This window comes from Pararge aegeria, chromosome 9 (assembly GCF_905163445.1).
Source record: "Pararge aegeria chromosome 9, ilParAegt1.1, whole genome shotgun sequence".
In the NCBI taxonomy this organism is placed as follows: Eukaryota; Metazoa; Arthropoda; class Insecta; order Lepidoptera; family Nymphalidae; genus Pararge; species Pararge aegeria.
The window spans coordinates 16,935,552-16,957,701 of record NC_053188.1 but is presented as its reverse complement, the minus strand read 5'-3'; the positions used below and the strand labels follow the sequence as shown (position 1 = coordinate 16,957,701).

The following is a 22,150-nucleotide window of genomic DNA, read 5'->3' as shown; positions in this document are numbered from 1 at the left end:
ATGTAGGTAGCGATAACATTTAATAACGATCGGTAATGAGGTTGAGTCAGACATAGTTGGCAAACAAACAGACACACTTTCTTAGTGTTTTATAGTACTCTGTAGTACTCTATCTAGTTATCTACAGTACTCTATGGGTATTGCTTTTGTAGTGATAATATGTGGCTAACGTTGTCTTCGAGGCACAGGAGTTTCAATGTCCATTTCATAGCTCCGGGCGAACTAAGAACTGCTTTACAGAAAAACATGATATCTCACATTCTTACCGGGGAATCATACACAGCACATATTGATCCGTTATCAAAAAGGCTGAGCGTTAAACCGAGAGGCAACGAGATAAATTACCTCGCGCAAGATTTCGATGGAGAGTTTCGGGATAGTTTTCACCTCAGCAGAATGTTTGATTAAAGTTCATTAGTTTGTTTGTTTAAGTTGAATTTAGAATGGGTTTCTTGATGTTTTTAAATTAAGGAATTGTTTTGAATTATGTTAACCCAATGTCTGGAACACTGGAATGCCTGCATTGTTATAACTCTTTATTTGTATACCTTATCAATTTAAGGTATATACATGAAGGTAGAATATAAAGGCGGATTTATCTTTTAGCAGCGATCACTGCCAGGCAACTTAAGAATGAGAAAAAAAGGAGAAGGTTGCAAGTGAATTATTTTCATTCTCAGGGGGTAATGAACTCATTAAAACCTCCATTATAATAGGTTTGTGTGTCATCACACTTTTGAAACAGTAACTCTAGCACTGGTTTGGAAGGCAGATTATGTTATGTCTTTAGCCAGACTAACCTGTAAGGGTTGGATATGGCAGTTGCTTTAAATCCATGCTCCTAAATGGTTTCGTCGCGAAATCGTAGCGGAACGTAAATCGCGTGGCGGCACCTCTTTTTTGAGAGGCTGTTAACTAGCAACGGCCGAAGCCTCCCGCCAGAGAACATTCACAACTCAAATTGGCTAAGTTTAGACCTTATAGCCCTATTTTTGGTTTTCATGAAATAGTTTACACAGAATCAAAACGTCATTCATGTTAGCGTAAGATTGAAATAATTTCGTAAGCAGAACCGACGTCAATATTGCATTTAAGTTACTTCTAAGTTTATTTATATCCGACTGGGTAACAAGTTCATATAAAAAAATTTCATTCTTTAGATGTTTTATTGGTATATAGCTTATTATCTAGAGGATTAAGATGGCATATAAAAGTAAATAAATTATAACGATATAATATCATAATCACATTGAATACGTCATTCGTTACATGTAAGTCCTATGTTAAACCTATTAATATTAATAAAAGCGGGGCCAATTTTGCATCTATTATTATATTATTAATGAGCTTATAAAGTTACGGTTATAATTTAGTTCGTTAAAGAGAACACGTTAACCATTAGTATATATTTGATGGCATGTGCTGCATTCACATTGCAGTCTTCAACGACTATAAAATAATAGTTGTAGGAATACGCTGCGAATTGTGGAAGATGGTTATAACAAAAGTCATGTTATTTGATCAAGGAGTTATTTAGTGCACTAGTTGAATAGATTTATCTCATTACCGAATAAATATTACTTGTTTCAAGGAAAACATCGTGAAGGAATCGGCATGCCTGAGAGTTATCCGCAATGATCTCAAAAGTGTGTAGAGACTACCAATCCGCACTTGGCCAGGGTGGTGAGCACGACGATTCGCACGACCTTTTTTATTCTGAGAGGAGACCCGTGCTTTGTAGTTGAACGGTAATGAGTTGATAATGATGGTGATGACGATCTAAACACATGATTTCTTAAAGTCAAAGTCAAAGTCAAAAATATCCTTATTCACGTAGGCCCATAGGTGGAACTTTTGATGCGTCTTATATATAGGGGTGGAGAAACAATTTCCAAAATAAACACTCTTGTGCTTCAGTTATCACTTAACTTTAAATTGATTGAACACTCGCATATTTACTCATATATAATTAGAACAATTGCACAATAATAATAATCATATTATTTCTACAAAAAGTTTTAGCAAAATCGGTTCAGCTTACCGTAAAATTTTATTTACCAATAAAAACACGAACCAAATCATCGTCTTAAATCATAGGACTTACCCTGATATTTCCTAGACTTGGATCTTTAGTGAGAAATTGATAAAAAATATCGCAGTAACTTAAGCTCAAAAAAGCTAAAGGGGCACTTAAACTCCAGAATAGATAGTACTTAACCTGGAAACCACACACAAGTAATTCCACAGCAAGTCAAAAACCACTAAACACAGCTTACACCTACTTTAAAATCAAAGCTCTCGGAACCGTTAAACTATATATAACAGAGTGGTATAAATAATAAAATTTCCCAAAAGCTATAGTTTTGTCCGAATGTATAATTTACCGCAAAGCGTGGAGACGTTATTTGGGGACTACGTCTGGAAACACTGCGCATGCCTATTCCATTTGCTAGTGATGTGGTATTGTCAATTGTTCTATCGATACAGCAATCCCTTCAGGCTCCATGAATTGCTTGATTCTCTCAATATAAGTAGATCTCTTGCTTTGGCTCTTTTCTACCACTTCCAGCTATCGGTCCCGTTGATCATACAAGTTCTAATATTTGTTTAAACCCAAACAACCTTGGGGTAATATCAGTTGATTATTGTTGAAATTTGTTGTGTGTGTGTATACGCATAACGATTTTCCTAGAACATCATTCGGTTCTCCTTTTACTAATACACTATTTTTGATGTTAATATCTCTGGTAGTTCTTTTAGAAAATCACTAACAATTCATAGTTCCAAAATGTTTTGCTTTACACGATAATGGATTAAACAGATAACATTAGTATTCAACTACTTATGTATAAGTAGTAGAAGATCTATTACAGTATTTGAGTACGTATGTGGTGAAGTAACTACGTTCTCAAAAACGCAATTTTTTGTCGTTTTCAATCCATTCTACAGAGCATTTGAAACCCGCGTTGCTTTAGTTTTAAGAAGTTCCAATACCTCACAAATCAGAAGTGATTCTTTTCCTATTTAAATATGTAATTTAAAAGACTCTAGTCATCCGTCCTTGATTTATGAAAACGCATGAATACATTACTAACGTGTTTAAGTAATAGTGTAATACTTCATTTAAAAACGAATAATGTTTGTGTTGCCTGTTTTCTTTACTGTTTTCCGTACAATCATGTGGCTCTTTTCTTCTTACAATTACAAACTAGGGTTTTAATGTTATTTTAATTATTTTATGAAACTTTGCCAAAACTTGAGCTACTCATTCACTTATTAATCTGACCAAGTCTAGACAGTACGGTCATTATTTCCAACTTATCACTATACAACGCCAACAAAGAAACCCCCATGTCGATACAACATTTTCACATCCCTATTCTCAGTAACCCGTAGTCCGCAGCCGGAGCTCCTAAACCGCGCCCGTGTTTTAATATTTTTGCTTTTAACACATAAATGAGTAAAATTTACCTATAAGTGACAGTGTGGCAATAGGTGCAGGGGATTTTGACACATGTGGCACAAGGGAATAAGGTTCGACACAGCGTGGCATAAGCCTGGGTAGTTCAGATTTCTCATTGTGCGACGGAATGACAGGGTAAGTTTCTAGTATAAAACAAAGAAGTTTGTTAGTAAACTAATTATAGATACCTACTTTAAATAACAATCATAAATATTAACAAGCTGAATAATAATTGTTTGCATGCACATCTGCATTATTAATAATCATAAAAACTAAATAAATTTCGTTAAACTTAACAAATTTATATTCGCGACTGTGTTTGCATGGAATTCAACATTCGACTTAAAAAAAAAAAGTAAACCTTATTAATAAAGAGCAGTTGTCTCATACTACTAGTGGAGGTGTGAAGAGGAAAAGAAAGGAAAGACAAATTTCTTTTCCTTTCCCAAAGCTGTTTTTCCTATTAAAAAAATAGCTGAACAACACTTTTAACCAATGATGCTATATATACTTACAGCTATTGCAAAACTTTTTATTAAATCCCTTCCATACCCTTTAAGCAGTTACCACCAGAAGGACAGAGAGTCTACCCTACCGTGCTACTCTGATGCGGGTTTCCGAGTTAGTGTACTGAATACTGTTATACTTTATCATCCGCCTATTTCCGTCCAGGACTGTTGCTAGATGCCTCTATAGAGCTTTTTGAAGAATATACCCACAATGCTGCTGCATTGCGGATATGTGGGCTTTAAAGTTTTTATATAACTACAAGTTCGCCCTCGACTGCAAGCTCACCAGGTGGTAAGCGATGATGCAGTCTAAGATAGTAGCGGGCTAGCCGGTTTGGTAGTATGGTCAATGGTCATACTCCTAATCGGTTTCCGCGCGACATCGCACCGGAACATTAAATCGCTTAGCGGTAGGTCTTTGTCGGTAGGGTGGTAACTAGCCACGACCAAAGCCTTACACCAGACCAGACTAGAGAAAATTCAGAAATTTTAATTTCCAATTTGCACCTGCCGGGAATCGAACCCAAGACCTTATAGTTAAATTCACAGCGCTCACCGTTGAGCCAGGGAGGTCGTAAGGAATTTTAATTATCATATTAGCAATAATAGCTCGGGAACGCTAGGGAAAAATTCCTAACTTCACTAAATATAAGATACTAATTATTTTTAACCGCACCGGTGCGTTTTAGGAGATACCGGAGCTTCCCATCATGTACTGCCCCGAGGGGGTCTAGTGGGTAGGAATCCCACGAAACCCAATTCTAGAATTCGCGTATCTCGTTATCAGGTTTTTGTATAACGAGAGATTGATATACCCAATAAACCTCCCTTGTCAGGGGATATAATTTTTTTTTTTGCTTATGCTAGCCGTGCAGGGTGAGTTAGTACACAGATCGGAGAAAGCAATCTAGACAGAGCAAACATGCAGTAAACGCCAGTAAGGGTTTGATAAAAATCACTACAGCCGTACGATGTTTTATGATACTTAAAAACGCAAATTTTACATTTTACATTCTACTACCATAATTATAATTTTTTGTTAAGATTAATATTAATGTTAGTATTACATATTGTTATTACACAACATTATTTATTAATTTAATTATTCCTCCATTTTAATTCACAGCTTATATATAAACATTATACACAAATACAATACTTAAAAGAATGATAACTAGACAAACGAGTGCTAAATTTAAATTCACAGTTTATAGGTTCTTTGATTGTATACAACGTGTAAATGAAACCGAAATAATACTTTACAGGCTTTAGAGGTTACTGTCTTTGAGACTGTGATAACGAAACGTTTATAGTTTTTGAGTAAACCTCTGACATAGGTTTTACTGAAAATAATCAGATACAACCCTAACATCACATGCAAAATTAAGCTCAAGAGACTCTTGTTAAAATACAAGTTAGGCCTTGACTGCAGTGGCTAGCACTTCATACATGCAAAAAAGCACTGCATACCCAAATTATTTTATATAACTCGTTTTTATAAACTTCGGGAATTTTTTCCATTTTGTGCCATGTACCTGCTTTATGCATACCCTGGTCAAAAACCCTGTGCACGCCATTGCTTGACTGCAATCTCACCTGAAGTCAAGGGCCAACTTGTACTGAAAAAAAAGCATGGTTTTAGCCATCTGGACAAGCTAGAAATACATTGTTTCACTCATTAGAAGCTTCGCCAGTCACATCGCGCATAAATTCTTGCGACTCGAATGTCCCGTGGCCAACACACAGTGGCGTGCACAGAGTTTTCGACCAGGGTATGCATAAAGAAGGAAGATGCCATAAAATGGAACAATCCTTCGCATTAATGAGTTATACAAAATGTTTAGGGTAGGCAGAGCTTTTGTGCATGTATGAAGTGCACGCCACTGCCAACACGTTACAGCAAATCAGACTAAATAGTCAGAGTTCTGTAATAACTTAAATTGCGGATTAAGGTTAAAAAGGAAACTTCAATAAGAGCTAAATAGGAAAGAACAATAAAATTCTTATGTGCATCATAATGTAAGCTAAGAGGTTCAAACGAACCTATTGAGACAAAAAGATGATTTCATCACGGAAATAAAAATGTACAGAAACCGTATAGGTACACGGCTAATATTAAAGCATCACCAACCACTCCACTTTAGTAATGTTTCTCGAACAGTTAGTCAGTTCATTCAGCAGCTCACAGGAATTATTTGACATTTAATGTTCGAGGTAAAATAAAAGTTTGCGAGCTAGCAACGTTCCGCGGGTGTGAAGTGAGACGTGCTTGGGGCATTTTCACTGTTTTTGGACACAATGCATGGGCAATAAAAGCTGAATGAGGGTTCTGTATGTTTCTAATACTATGGATTTCATATAGGATTACGCATTGCTCCTTGATTTGACCTTGTGATTTTTTAAAGTGATTTTGGACTTTGGCAAATGCTTAAACTCCTCTTTTGATTTTTACCTTCATTTACGATTTTACTGATACAACGGTAAGCGCTGTGGTTTTGCAATCGTGGTTTCGATTGTCGGCTGTGTCAATTTCTGATTTTTTTAGGTTTGGATTGGTGGGATCCTTTAGTTGTGGGTAATTACTAGCCTATCGATAAAGACACACCGCTAATCGAGAATGTTCAGCAAGCGGTAAATTTTGATATCATTCAATGGAAGATGTTATATTTAATGAAAATAAAATAATACGTTGATACATTATTGATTCACAAATAGCAATAATAATTATTACTATAGAAAATAAAGCGTTGGAGGATATAGCGCGTAGAAAACCATAAGAGGTACGGGTTTAACATAACTACCATATCTCTAACAGGTTAGCTCGTTATGAAATTATGAGGTTCGATTGCCGAGGATCTGTTTGGTGTGGAGTATACGGATTGAACTTAACGTTGACAAATTCAGTGACGGAGAGTAACGTAAAACGCATTCTAAACAAATATTACCATGAAATAAATCTAACTTAAAAACTTTAAACATAGTAATATTGGAACACCTGTATAACGTATGCATTCGGGGCAGCGCCAAACCGGTCGCTCGTATCTACTGAGCGACGCGATGGCTCGCAGTACAGAATTACCTACACTGGATTTATTAGTGTACTACCTGCTGTATACTGTATACTGTATTGCTTTTTAATGGTTAATATATGATATTGTATATATTTAAACTTATGAGATTTTAGAGGAATGTGCAGCGTCCAAATAAACTCATGTGAGTTTCAGGATGCGAAGAACAATAATTTTAGTAGTTTGTGTAATAAAAAAATAAATTAAATAAAAAATAAATAAGTAATTATGGATTACACCATACAGATTCTCCTGCTGTTTGCGGAGTATAGCAAATTAAGTTTAACTTTCATAATATATTTTTAATTTCCGCAAAGTAACGCCTGCTTCTATCCAATATCCAATGGTTCGCTCGTTATTATCTAAGACTGCATCATCACGTTCCAGAAGATGCGATTGCTGTCAAGGGCTAACTAGTAGTGGAATAATAAAAAAACAAGGTGTCAATAAGTATACATTTATAAGGAAATTCATCAAATATATAGTAACTTGCGGTGATAGGCCAGGGAGTAGGTGGTGCTTGAAACGGTAAAAGCTTGAAAGGTAGGACTTCGACTTCGCTTTCGGGGGGCCGTATATATGTAAGAGTAATATATGTGAAAACTATTAATAACTGTGTGTAGTAAATATATTATATAGGTCGTCACAGCGAAGAAATATATGTTATTCGCTTTACGAAACAATATTACAAAATGTTATATAATTACCAATTGTTATTAAAAATACTATAGGTACATGTAAACATAGTGATTTGATGATATTTAAATGTTTTTTTTATTTTTTATTTATACCAATCTTTCGTCGAAATGTACAAAAGTGGTAAAAATATAAAATTTAAAACTGAACTCAATGCCTCCTAGGAATCACCAAAAACGAATCGCAGCGAAACTATACTAAAATCGCATCCGGTAATTTCAAGCTCCAATTGAAAAAGTAACCTTGTATACAACAGAATTTGATAGCAATGAAAACCTAAAACTATAGCTGTTTTTCTCTACAATAGCATTGTGAAAAGGATATCACTACTTTAAGACTAACTTTTAGACTAAGAGAGATAACTAATTTAGTTTAGTTCAGAGATTCCTGTAAAACAGAATTGGTAACAATGCAGCTTGTGGCCTTGCTATTCACTCTTGATTTGAATGTACTGACATTATAGGAGGCGGGAAAAACGGAAACCGGAAGCCGGAATGGAATTCCGGATCTTTGCCGTGCGTGTAAGATACGGGAATAGCGCTTGTCACGTGTACACGTACGCTTAATATTTTTGAACTATATTTACAGTTTTTTATTGGTGTTAAACATTAGTTGGTTAGTTATCACCTTACCAACAAAAACGTAGTACGCTACGACGCTAGTAAAAACAGATTAGTAGCAAGACTTCAATACAACTGCTATGCACCTAACAGATTAGTCCATTAGCATCTTAGACTGCATCGTAACTTACCATCAGGTGGGATTGCAGTCAAGGGCCAACTTGTCGGAGGTTACAGACTGACAGACACACACTCAGACGCACACACGCACGCACACACGCACGCACACAGGCAAGCACTCACGCAAGCGTCGTTTTTGCGTGTGGGATTGAAAATAAAAACGGTGATATAATTCTTGGGGTTGTAAAGAAAATCAGTCGCTACGCAATTTCAATAATAAACGAAAGTTTCAAAGAAGTAGAAGTTTGATTACAGCCCGGCTGGGTAATTCAAAATTGAAGCTCTAATTACAATAATTTCCGACAACATTTTGTCGCTTTTACCTATAAAGTTTACTCAGGTTCACTGATAAAAGAAATTCAAGATTTTGCCTTAATTTTGCTTTTGCGTATAACCGTCATTTTGTATTTACGGCAGAATGCTCGGATATTTATAGCATTTAAACAAAAAATATTATTGAGAAAGAATATTATTTTTTTAAATTTCGAATCTGAATAAAAGCGGTCTTTCTTTTGTTAGATTCGATTTTGAATTGAGAATGAATAATGTACCATAAATACACATTCAAAGAAAAAAGTGTAGTTACACTAGATATGAGCACAGAAACCAAGATAGACCTCTTCCAATCTACCAAAGCCGTAAAAGGAAACAGCTTCTATATTAACCACACCAAAGTATATAAAACATAAATGATGCTTGGTGAAAATCTTAAGAATTTTCTTCTTCTTTCTTCTTCTTTTTGTTTTTCCAAACCATTGGCTTAGGATTGCAATACAAGATGTACTTCTTGGCCCCATGCTTCACTTTCATTGGATCGTGTCCGGTATGATGAGTTGTAACAGTTCGTATTTTCAGTTTCTCATTATGTTGCCGAGATATTCTTGCTTTTTTTCCTTCTAAATATATACCTTCTGGTTATTAAAATTTACATTAGGATGAAAGTTTGTGTCGCGATTGTTGACGCATTCTTTTTATTTTTATATAATTGACTTCAGCTTCTATCATCACTCTTCAAATCATAAAGATAAATTATTAAGAAAGTCAATGCCGATGGTCTGGATTTTATTCATAAGCATTTCTCTAAAAAGTGACTTATATTTTTTTTTTATATTGATGTTAGTTTGTAATTATTATTATGTGTTTTCTAATTTGAGTTATATTCATGTAAATTAATTTAAAAAAAAGTGACTTGAATGAAAATAAAATAAAAAATGTACGTAGAAAACAATTGACTTTCGCGAAAACTGACATAAACAATTGTCTATCTATAATTTAATATAATCTAATCGTATGATGTGTTTAAAGTAGTATTCGTACCAAGTCTATAAACAATAGTTACACAAAGATATAACATGATCGTTATATAATATAACGAGACGAAGGTAAGCACGGAGTTTTTGCGCAACTATCGTATTTCGAAGGACGCCATTAGCTTTCTTTGCCCAATACATACATTTACAGCGTTACATACATATAAGCAGGAAATTGAACCTTTCCTGTTATGCTGTCAATATATACGAGGCCAGGCACGTGTGACGGGTATCGTATGGTACCTTAACTAGGTCCTGATTTTCTATGGCATTGAGAATTTAACAACGTACGAAATGTTGATTGTAAACTTTTTTACAAATAGTGTGACTGTGATTTAAAAAATAGGTGTTGCCCGCGTTTTTCATTTATTATGATATTTTTAAATAACTCGTTGAACTGTTTGTTTTCGTGTCTCCGTCCTTTCAACTAACTCTATGCCATAAAACAAGTTGATCGGTTGCTGAAATAGGGCGTGAAGGAAGGACAAAGAAAGAAACAAACATAAAATTTTCCTCGGGAACTACTTAAGGAATGGGGTACTAAGGTAACCTATGTTCTTTTCCTTGTCAAAGGCTACATGCGTGCCAAATTACATCCAAATCCGATTAGCTGTTTTTGCGTGATTGAGTAACGAACATCCACACTTTCACATTTATAATATAAGTTGGATCAAAATCACGAATATAAATCTGAAGCGATAAATAAAGAGCTCCAAAGTAAAGCTAAAAGAAATGTAAAAGAAAAGTATGCTCTTATTATCTCTGAGCTACTAATATTTAAACTTAGGTTAGGTTATGCTAGAACATAAATATTCAAGAGGTGTGCACTGCGTACTTAGTTATATTAGGGTAATTCATAGTGAAGATGACTTTTAGTCGCCATGATTCCAAGACTTGTAGTCGCCAGAATACATTCGCTAGAAAGTCATATAAAATTATGATAGGTACCCAGAAAATCTTGTGCCGAGATATTAAGGACAGAAATCTGGTCTAAGTATATGTAGATTATTTAAATGTCCCGTATGTACCTTAAGATTATACTCCACTGCGGCATTGCCAACACTTGTTGACAAATTGTGTAGAAATTCACATTCCAGAGCAATAAAACAAAATATTTCGGTTCACTATAAATATTTATTTTTTATTGAAGAACGTCTCTATTTCATGATGCATGCAGAATTAGCCTATAAGTGGTGTATACAATGTAAAATTCAGAATATTACTGTTATGTTTATAATAATTTTAAGACATTGTATATAACGTTGGCTTCCTAAATAAATAAATAAATAAATTTATTATTGATCAGTAAACATCGAACACAGAAACAGCACTTGCAGACGCCAACGTTCACCGCCGACAGATGGCGTCACAGGGTGCAAATATTCTATTCCAAAATATTTGAGAGAAGCAACAGTGAAGTCACGGAATAAGCGCAGTCCTTTCTGATAGAACTAGGAGCTACTTTGAGCAAGTCAATCATATACAATGGAAATGACTGGTCTCTTGGCTGCACGCTATCCCTTTGCCAAGATTTGTTGACCTCCCTGGCGCATGGCGATCTGATCTCCAAAAAGACCAATTTGGGAATTCATAATTCCTCTACTTTTGTCGTTCTGGTCTGGCTTCAGGTGTGTATAGTTACTACCCTACACAAGACGTGCTTACCGATTTAGCGTTCCGGTACGATACCGCGTAGAAACGAAATAAGGATTGAGTTTAGTATAACTCCCAGATCCCTAGCAGATTGCAGTGGAATCAAAGAAAAAGTTTTTACTGAATCGGTTGAATTGTATACGGTACAAATCTTCGCCTCGGGTGGATAGTTGTCTGGGATAGAAAGACTCGTTTTATGTATTCGCTATTATTTGCGAGTTTAAGAACTTGGTGTTATTGTTAGGAATTGAAGTTTTCAGTCTAGCGAATTCTCAATACCGGCGAGGAGTTACGAAATTCTTGTTGAAAAACCCCTCATTCTCATCATCATCCCTTCAACCAATTGAAGTCCACTGCTGGACATAGGTCTTTTGTAGAGAGTTCCATAATCCACGGTCCTGGGCCGCTTGTTTCCAGCGACCAACACTGCGTTTACCTGTACGGGGTCGCCATTCCAACACCTTGGAACCCCAACGTCCATCGGTTTTCCGAGCTATGTAACTATCAAGTCCCCCCCCCCAACTATCCAGTTAATATCACCAGCTTGTATTCATTGTGGCACTGATGTGACAAAAGTCCGTTGTCCGCAGGCGCGGGAGGTTAAGGGTTATGAAGAAAAATTACGTTTTTGAGTAAATAAAGTATAGTTAGTTGGATCAATATCATCCTCATCATCATTACCGGCCCACTACAGGGCACGGGTCTCTTCTCAGAATGATCAATGAGAAAGGTTTAGGAAGTAGTCTACCAAGCTGGCTAAATGCTCATTTACAGTGTTTGGTTAGATGGTAATTACATCACGGTAAAGCTCTCTCTACCTAACGCAACTATATTCTAAGATAAGATAGAGATTCGTTGGAAATTCGTATAAATAGAAATTTCAATCGCGAGGACGGATTTAAGTTAGCGCCGAGTTGAATCTATTGATAGAGTTATGGATAAAGGTCGCACGGCTACAAAATTGAAAAGTGACGAATAGCTTTTGATAATAAACCTACAAATAGAATGACATAAGGCGCACCTTCACAGTCCTGTCGTGATCAAATTCAAATTTAAAATTCATGGGCCTATGACAGGCTCTTATGAAGCGTTCATACATATATGTTTACATAATTGTAAGAGGATGGTGTTAACTTCGTTCGCCAACTTAAACCTAAAGCTAGGGTTCCAAACGTTCCAACGCGCCCTGGTCTAAGAGCCCGCATAGCGTCCGCATAACAAACATAGCGTCGTTATCACCATCCCACAGTAAACTTATATTAAGCTATGAAGTATGAGCAATTCTCACCCAAGCTTTTTTATCGTTTTAGTAATCCTTAACATTATAATTGGATTTTTCTGTAAGCTTAAGTATTATATGAACTTTGAACTTATTGAGAGACAGCTCGATCTATTAAACAGGTCGAAATATTGTCAAATTTCAAACTATTATTATCGTATGTGATAACCTAGTGGCTAAAACTTATACCATTAGCAGTTTAAACTAATTATTTTACCTCTAATGTTCTAAACGTTAACCATGAAAAGGGAATATGAATAAATGTGGGATAGCAACATTCAGTGGGTGTAAAATGAGACGTGCGCGGGGCGTTTTCACTGTTTTTGGACATAATGCACTGCATACAATAATGTCATGAAGGAGGTTTCTGTATATTTATAATTCTATGATATTTGGGATATAGTTAATCGAAAAGACGAAAAGAAAGGACATTTATTACAGGGCTAATTTTTTTCCATGGAAAACAAACGTTTACCACGGGATTTGTATAAACGCATAATAAACGCGGACGCATAACTAGGACAATAAAAATCTAAACACCCTTGACTTGTAATATCGTGTACATTATTCTACAAGTCAAGTCCTTACATTGAGGGAGTGGTGAAAAACTTTTATTTCGCCTTATTTTCGCATTATTATTAGAACGATCGCGACTAATTGAACTTTCAAACAAAGATACAAAAACACAATCGGTTCATCCATTCAGGAGCGACGATGCCGCACATACACACACAGCATGTCAAACTATCTATAGTTTTTACGTCGGGGGTTAATAAAAGGACAGCTGTGTTGCGGACGATTACTGCGCCAGAAAGGTCGTGGGAACGCGGTTCGTTGCCAGCTTTCGTTTCTCATTGTTAAATATTAAACGAGCGCATAGCGCATTGCAAAGGAGGTTGGTGTTATGTATGGGAGCCTAGTTGCCGTAGCGAAAACCCATCGATGGCGACGGTTCTTCATCTTTATTTTGACCCACTACCGGCTCACTTCAGCGCCTGGGTCTCCTCCTAATATGAGAAGGGCTAAAGGGTTAAAGCCGTAGTCCACCACGCTGGCCCAGTGCGGATTGGTGGATTCCACACACCTTTGAGAACGTCATGGAGAACTCAATAAAAAGGGCAGGTTACCTCACGAAGTTTTCCTTCACCGTTAAAGCTACTGATATTTTAATTGCTTAAAACTTAGTGCATATAACTTGCGGCTGGAATTCGAACTCGGCCACCCCGAAAGTGAGGTCGAAGTCTTACCCACTGGGCTATTACCGCTACAATTGCGCCAATTAAACCATGCCAATTAGCGTTTCATTACGATGCAGTGTAGAAACCGATTAGGGGTTGTTAGTTTTAATACAACAGCCATAGCTAGCTCGCGACTAGTTAAGACAACATCTTCGCTTCCCACCAGCTCGGCACGAAACATCTGTCTCCTCGGGGGAAAGAATAAATTTGTAAATACTCCCACAGCTTAATCAACTCCCCGAACATCACCGCACAAGTGCAAATAATATTCAAATAATATACGTGTTACCGTTGGATATTGGATGATAAACGGGGGTTAACTTCTCCTATTCCCTGTTGCCATGCTTTGGCAGGTGGGCACATTATTTTTATCCCTTGTCAGAGTATATAATTTTGGTCTCATACCTATGCTAGCTGGGTAGATAAGATTGCGGCAAAGGGCCACCTTGTAGTGGATGAATGAATGCATGAATACATTTTTATCGTACACCACGCATAGAAAATTCACAAAATTCAAAAATTCGCAATTCATTTATTACAAGTGGCCTAGTTCATAAAGCACTTTAAAAACGTCCCGTCAGTCTATGTGTAGTAGTAGTACTCTACCACCGGTTTGGAAGGCATATAAATCCAATTTGAAAAGAGCGTTAAGGTAGAAGGTACAGTGAGGGTTGTCGCTATAGCGAACATTTCCAGGCAACCACAGGGAAAGGAGAAAATATATATATATAATAATAGATTTTTTGTAGCTGGTGCAACATATATATGTATATATAATTTTCACATATATACACATATATATTTAAATATATATTTGTTGTTACACGCTACGTCTTGCAACCCTTACGTACCATTCTAAAAAAATTGCAATAAAGTTTTTTTTTCAAAACTTAAAAACGTTTTGTTTACACACGGTATATTCAAATCTTGACGTCTTTCCTTTCTTCGTTGTATAGTGAAGCTCTTCAATCTCTCTCTCTCTTTATATCTTTGTCATTGTGTAAATATGTTTCTGTCTTTAGTACATCATTGAACCGACATGGTAGTCAAAGAGGATACCAACACAACGTTAGATTGCTTGTGAAAACTTTCTCCTATCCTTAACTTACCGTAGATAGCTTTTACAAATAATTTCTCACTATTAAATATTAAATCAGGCGCTTTGAAAATATTTACGGCAATGGCGTGTTCACATCTACTGCGGAAACATTGCGATTTCCCCGACAAATATTTAAGTTTTCTATAATCTTGATGAATTTTATGTTTTATTTTTATTTTCTTTGTTTGCCTGTGCTGTAATTTACATTGCCTTATCACTTTAATTTAAATTAAGGTTTTATTAATCAGTAACTTTTGTTTTTATGCGGACCTCCTGTTTTTTGTTATGCTATCAAGAATTTATTATATTTGTGTGTAATGATCCACTTTTCATGTTTTTAAATGGGTTTAAATTGATAACTAACCAATTAACGAGGCTGTCTTTTACTTTGTGTCTGTTAATCCTCGTGGCAATCTCGCGGCCATAAAGAAACTGACATGGTGCCTATACCATCGAATAAATCCCCGTGATACATGTACAAACTCGTAGTCTAATAGCTGGCTCTAGTTGACCCGACACTGGACACTGGAACTTCGAGATGCCTAATTTTGTTTGGGTTTATTTGTTCTTTAACTGTCTCTTTTCCATCCCTTGATCTGGTGCTTTATGTATGCGGGAAAGAAGAGCAATTCAACTAACACACTTTCGCAGATTAATAAAAACAAGTATTGATATATTTTTGCACTGCAAGTTGTATCAGAGGATACTTTTTAGTCCAGGAAACCTAAGGGCTTCTTTAGCCTGGAAAAACTGTCATTTTTTGCAGAATTAAAAAGAATTAGAAATCCTAATGAAGTCGATTGTTTTAATAGATATAGTTATGACGACAGTTTTAAAAAAAAAAACAAAACAAAAAGACCTAAGACCCTATCTGCACCCCAAAATGACGATTATGGAAGTATTGCGCTAAATCCGTAAGCGCCCAAGAATTGGCCATTGGCACAAATCCATCTGGCATTACACTTGTCCGTGAGAACTAGGGCAGTGTACAAGACGTATATTTAATAAAGTACACGAACGAACATGTTTAATGCTAATTATATTGTGTTTACAATCAGACTAAAGATAATACGTGTATACATATCATATAATACACATAGTTAGTAATATTCCAGCACATGAATGGTATGAAATCGGCATTCAAATTAACAACTTTGTCCCAAATATTGCTACAAGTTAGCTGTAATCTCATCTATTGGAGAGTGCTATTGCAGGTGTATGGCAGTTATATTAAGGCCATAACCCGAATCGGTTTCTACGCGACATCGTACCGGAACTGTAAATCGCTAAGCGGCAGAGGTAACACTCTTATGTACTAGATAGAACCAAAGAAAACTACTTTAATTGGGATAATAAATTCCGCACATGACCTACCGAATCGAGACGGTAAAGTTATTTTTTTTGTTTGTTTAACTTACAACACTTATTCAGGACTGAATTATTTTCATCAATTTGTTTTGTTATGTACAATACGATTGTTTCCTACTTTTATTTTATTTTAATTATACTCTTTATTTGTACACAAATAAAAATAAAGAAGAAGAATAAAAAAAAACACAGACAGAAAACAGAAGCAGTATACAAAAGGCGGCCTTATCGCTTCGTAGCGATCTCTTCCAGGCAACCTTAGGATAAGAAAAACAAAAGGATAACATACTGCAGGTTGTGCATATTAAAAAAATACATACTAATACCTACTTGAACTAGATTACACAAATAAAATAATAGATAGTATAATAAACATTAAAAAAAACTAATATATACTTTAACTTATCATAAATACATTAATAACAGTAAATACTATTACAAGTCGTCTTTAATGTATGGTAATGTAGTGGTTTGACAGCTTTCTACTTTTGCCGTTGCACAAGTGATATTTTGTTTGTGGGCTTACATTTAATGTGTTTCTTTGTGTATAGTAAGTATACTTTCTTTCCTTTTTGCTTTCTGTTTCTTAAGTTACTTATTGCCAACGTCTACGCTTATAACGGTTTTTACACATCCCGTGGGAACAGTTTCTTTTTCTGGGATAAAAAGTAGCCTATGTTATTTTCCATCCTTTCAACTAACTCTCTGCCAAAATTCAGGCTAACTGGTTGCACAGTTGTCTTCCGAACATACAGTTTAGATTTCCTAAATGCCTCTTAGTTATACTCGTATATTGATTTATATTCTAGAATAGATCCTAGAGACAAATAGAGAGGTTGAAAGGTGCCAAAGCAAATGATTGTTATATTCAACTTTACCGCAGTATAACTAACATAATGGGGATGGCTGTTGTACTAGATAGTGATCCACAGGGCCGTAGCGTTGAAGTCAAACCGCAAGGGTTAGTGACCGGATTATTTGCAGCCAGCGCTGTGGATGAAAATCAGACAATGAATAGTTATACGCCAGAAACAGGTTTCTTCTAATTAAAATTAAAAAAACCTCGACTTTTAATAAACTGTAGTATTCTACTAGAGAAGCAGTGATAGCGCAGTGGGTAGGGGTTCTTTCACTTTCGGGGGGCCAAGTTCGAATTCCAGCCCACACCTCTGACTTTTCTAAGTTATGTGCGTTTTTAGTAATTAAGAATGTCACTTGCTTCGACGGTGAAGGAAAACATCGTGAGGAAACCTGTAGGCCTAAGGTGTGTGGGGACTCGACCACCTTTGAGAACACCAATCCGCACTGGGCCAGCGTGGTGGACTACGACCTTAACCGCTCCGCATCGTGGGAGGAGACCCGTGTTCTGTGGTGGGCTGGTAATGGGTTGATATGATGATGATGATTGAGAGAGTTGAAAATTAGTAACTAACACCCCCGACTGACAGACACACACACAGGCACGTCAGACTTAGAACACCCCGTCGTTCTTGCCTCGAGGATTTAAAAGGCAAAGATAGGAAGGATTTTACTCGCCGGTGAAAGGACAATAATGTATTATTCCCCACAGCTCTATTCACTCCTCGAGCCTGGGCGCACGTGTGGTAATAATGGCCAAATATTATACATGTAATCGAATTGGATAGAAGCGGGCGTTACTTAGCGGAAATCCATGATAAAGTATGAAAATAAAGCTTAATTTGCTATAGTCCGCGAACAGCAGGAGAATATGTATGGTGTAATTTATAATGTCTTCTCTCCTTATACTCCACACCTGCTTTTCGCGGACTATAGCAAATTAAGCTTTATTTTAATAATATGTAATCGTGATCGTAAACGGTGACAGCCTAGTGGGTAGGACACCAGCTTTCCTTTCATTTCGATACGCGGCACGCACCACCGACTAGTTAGTTATGTGCGTATTTAATTTAATCAATTTAAGTATCATTGAAAAAGTAGATCGAAACTGCAACGTTTCCTACTAGATGACGCTACAGTCGCTATAAGACTGATGTGAAAGGCTACTAATTTCGACATCGACGGTAGGAGAGCCGTAGCTTAAATGGTGAAAGCGCTCAGGCCGCGATTGCCCGAGAGTCGCAGGTTCAAATCCTGTCGGTTCCGAAATTTTTTATATGCATTTTAAATTTATAAAATTGTACTCCATAATGTTCTCAAGAGCGTGTTAAGTTTACCAATCCACACTTGACCAGCGTGTTGCACTACGGTCTAAATCCATCTGATTCTGAGAGGAGGCTCGTGCTTTGTAGCAAGCCAGTAATGGTTTGATATTGATAAATATTTGCGCACCGGAAACGTAAACAAAACCTTCTTTGAGCAATAAAAACATTATATAAATATGGCCGCGAGGTAGACTACGGGCTTCGCTTCGCTACGCTTCTCATTCTTAGAGGAGACCCGTAGGGGGTAGGGGGTCGCTAATCCCTATCCCTATCCCTAATAATATTATAAATGTGAATGTAAGTTTGTTTGCTACGCAAAAACTACTTAATCCAATCCTCATGATACTTTGTACACATATTCTTGGAAGTGTTAGAAGTAATATAGAATACTTTTTATCCCGACATTAAGCTCGGTTCTTTTGGGAGGGATGAAAGTGTTTGACGATTTATACCATAACTCCGACAAATTATAACCGAATTAAATAATTATTTTTGTACTATAGAGGTTATAACATGTGTTTAATTTTGTCCAAATTGTGGTTGGAGATAGAGGACAGAACTCCTCAGCGGACAGCAGCAAACCCCTTATTTAAGGCTTAGCGATACTGAATTACTTTATTTTTTTTTAGAACTACAACTAATTTGAATGCCACATCAAAAAACAAAATCAAACGCAGACGAAGTCGCGGGAAAAATAGAAATAAATAAATAAATGTACTACGACAATATACACACCGCTATCTAGCCCCAAAGTAAGCATAACGATTTTTTTTAATGAATAATACATGTAAATACTTATAATATACATATAAACACACATATACTAAAAAACACTCATGTTCACCACACAAACATATTCCAGTTGTGAGAATCGAACCCACGGCCTTGGACTCGAAAAACAGGGTGGCTACCAACCCGTCACTACACAAGTCTCTCTACGGTATGAGGGGGCTCTCAAGCTGTTCCACTCCTCGTTGGCGTGGGAGCCCCAACAATCGGTTGGGGTGGTTGGTAGTCGTACGGGAGGTATACAACGGGTTCCCCGGGCATCTAACAAAGCCAACAAGAGGGACATGCTGTGGTGGTTTTTAGTTTGGGTATACCCCTTTAGAGGGGGGAATCCCAGATAACCTCTGTCCGGCCAAAGGGTCGGAGGTAGCAATAAAGCTATTCCAGATTGCTTAAAAAAATAAAGTTATTCCAGAACGCTTAAAAAAAAGCGTCGGTGCCCATTGTGCCAAACGGCCATGATGATAATGATACATGTAATAAGGAACGGGGGTAAACTTACTCTTATCTATGTTGCAGTGCCAGTGGACACTGTAATTTTAATCCTTGAAAGGGGACATAATTTTTGTCTTTTGACTATGCTGCCAAAGTACGTAATAAGGCAGGGCGTAGGGCGACAGGCAACAGGAGTAGGGTGTAATTACAGGAAAAACCCCAATAAATAATTGCTTGTTTTCCGATTCGGTAATCGATTGGACCTTATAATCCGTAACTTGTTAACTAATGACGCTAACGAGGCAGCGATTTTTTTGGACCGTTTGAATTATCTTAACTATTAAGTATTCTTTTTATTGCATCATCCTTTATTTGCGTCCTGTGGAAGGCATGAATAAACTCGCTTGGCAGACAAAGTTGGTTTGCCTGCCAAATGGAAAACATTGCAGTTCGCGACACTGAAACAATATTGGGATTTATATGGTGTGTGAAAGAGTATTTAATAATGTAGGACAGCGAATATTTTCAAAATTTTTATCGACTTCATTGGTCTTTGGTATGTTTATTTTTATTTTTTATTTATTTATATTCTTATTCTAACACTATCATTACAGAATACTTAAACCTAATGCGATAGTGTAGTTTTTTTTTTTTAAATAATCTTATCATTATAAATTCAAATTCAAAATTCATTTATTTCAAGTAGGCCTAATATAAGCACTTTTGAAACGTCAAGTCTGTCTGTTTGTAGTGAATCTACCACCGGTTCGGAAGGCAGATTCTACCGAGAAGAAGCCGGCAAGAAACTCAGCAGTTGCTCTTTTCCAACATCAACAATTTACATTTTGTATTTTAACATTCATTTTTCTATCTTGTGAGAGCTGAAAGCGGAGCCGGATGCTTCCAAGCAACCTTGTCATTAAAAAATTCATCAATTGTATAGTAACCTCGCTCTAATAAATGTGTTTTAACAAATTCTTTAAACTTGTGCATTGGCAGGTCCAAAATCACCTTAGGAATCATATTATAAAAGCGTATACTCAATCCCACAAATGATCCCTGTACCTTACGCAGACGATATGCAGATGACACTAATTTATGACCATTTCTTGTAAGTCGACTGTTTATGTCCACTTTTTGTGTATAAAGACTAATATGTTGTCTTACAAATACTATATTATTATAAATATATTGAGAAGCTACAGTAAGTATGCCTATTTCTTTAAACTTCTCACGGAGGGATTCGCGTGATTTAAGTTTATATATTGACCGTACAGCTCTTTTCTGCAATATAAATATAGTTTCGATATCAGCTGCTTTACCCCATAACAAGATTCCATAGGACATAACACTATGAAAGTACGCAAAATAAACTAGCCTAGCTATTCCAACGTCAGTAATCTGTCTAATTTTTCTGACTGCGTAGGCAGCCGAGCTTAGTTTACCCGCTAGTGAAACTATATGGGCACCCCACTGTAGCTTATTATCCAAGGTCACGCCCAGAAAAACTGTGGAAGTCTCTATTTTTAGTGATTCACCAATTATCATTATATTTTTATCAATTTTCTTTACATTTGGTAAGATAAATTCGACACACTTTGTTTTTTTTGCATTTAAAAGTAAGTTGTTAACTGTAAACCAGTGCGACACATGCGACATAACACGGTTTACTTCGTCAGAGTTATCTTTACTCCTATCAGTCTTAAAAATTAGAGATGTATCATCTGCAAACAATACAATGTCGCATGTTCCACTGACATGGTACGGTAGATCATTTATATACACTAAAAATAGAAAAGGACCCAAAATCGAGCCTTGTGGGACACCCATTGAGGTATTTGAACCCTGAGACTTTGCATCATTTATGCAAACTCTTTGGGTTCTATTGCTGAGATAAGAGGCAACCAAATTTAGTGCAACGTTTTGGATACCATAGTGGCTTAGCTTAAGAAGCAAGGTTTTATGATCAACACAATCGAAAGCTTTAGATAGATCACAAAAAACACCCATGGCGTTCTGTGAACATTCCCAGGCATCATAAACATGTTTTATAAGTTTAGCGCCTGCGTCCGTTGTGCTACGACCTTTAGTGAAGCCATACTGCTCAGGGTGTAGTAAGTTATTTACATTAAAATGATATAAGAGTTGATTTAATATAATTTTTTCAAATATCTTACTAAGAGCTGGTAAGATTGAGATAGGTCTGTAATTGTTTATATCATTTTTATTACCAGATTTAAATAGAGGAATGAGTTTACTATGTTTCATTAGGTTCGGAAAAGTACCTAAATCAACACATTCATTGAAAATTATGGCTAAA

The 22,150-nt window shown here is 36.3% G+C and overlaps 1 protein-coding gene across 3 annotated transcripts in view; it reads left to right on the top strand.

Moving 5' to 3' along the window:
- The first annotated feature begins 3,408 nt into the window (after positions 1–3,408).
- LOC120626542 overlaps positions 3,409–22,150 on the top strand; it is an 83,504-nt gene continuing 64,762 nt past the window's right edge. For all 3 annotated transcript variants that reach the window (XM_039894087.1, XM_039894086.1, XM_039894088.1), the window contains exon 1: positions 3,409–3,598. The gene's annotated coding sequence lies outside the window, so the exon portion shown is untranslated. The remainder of the gene's footprint in view (positions 3,599–22,150) is intronic.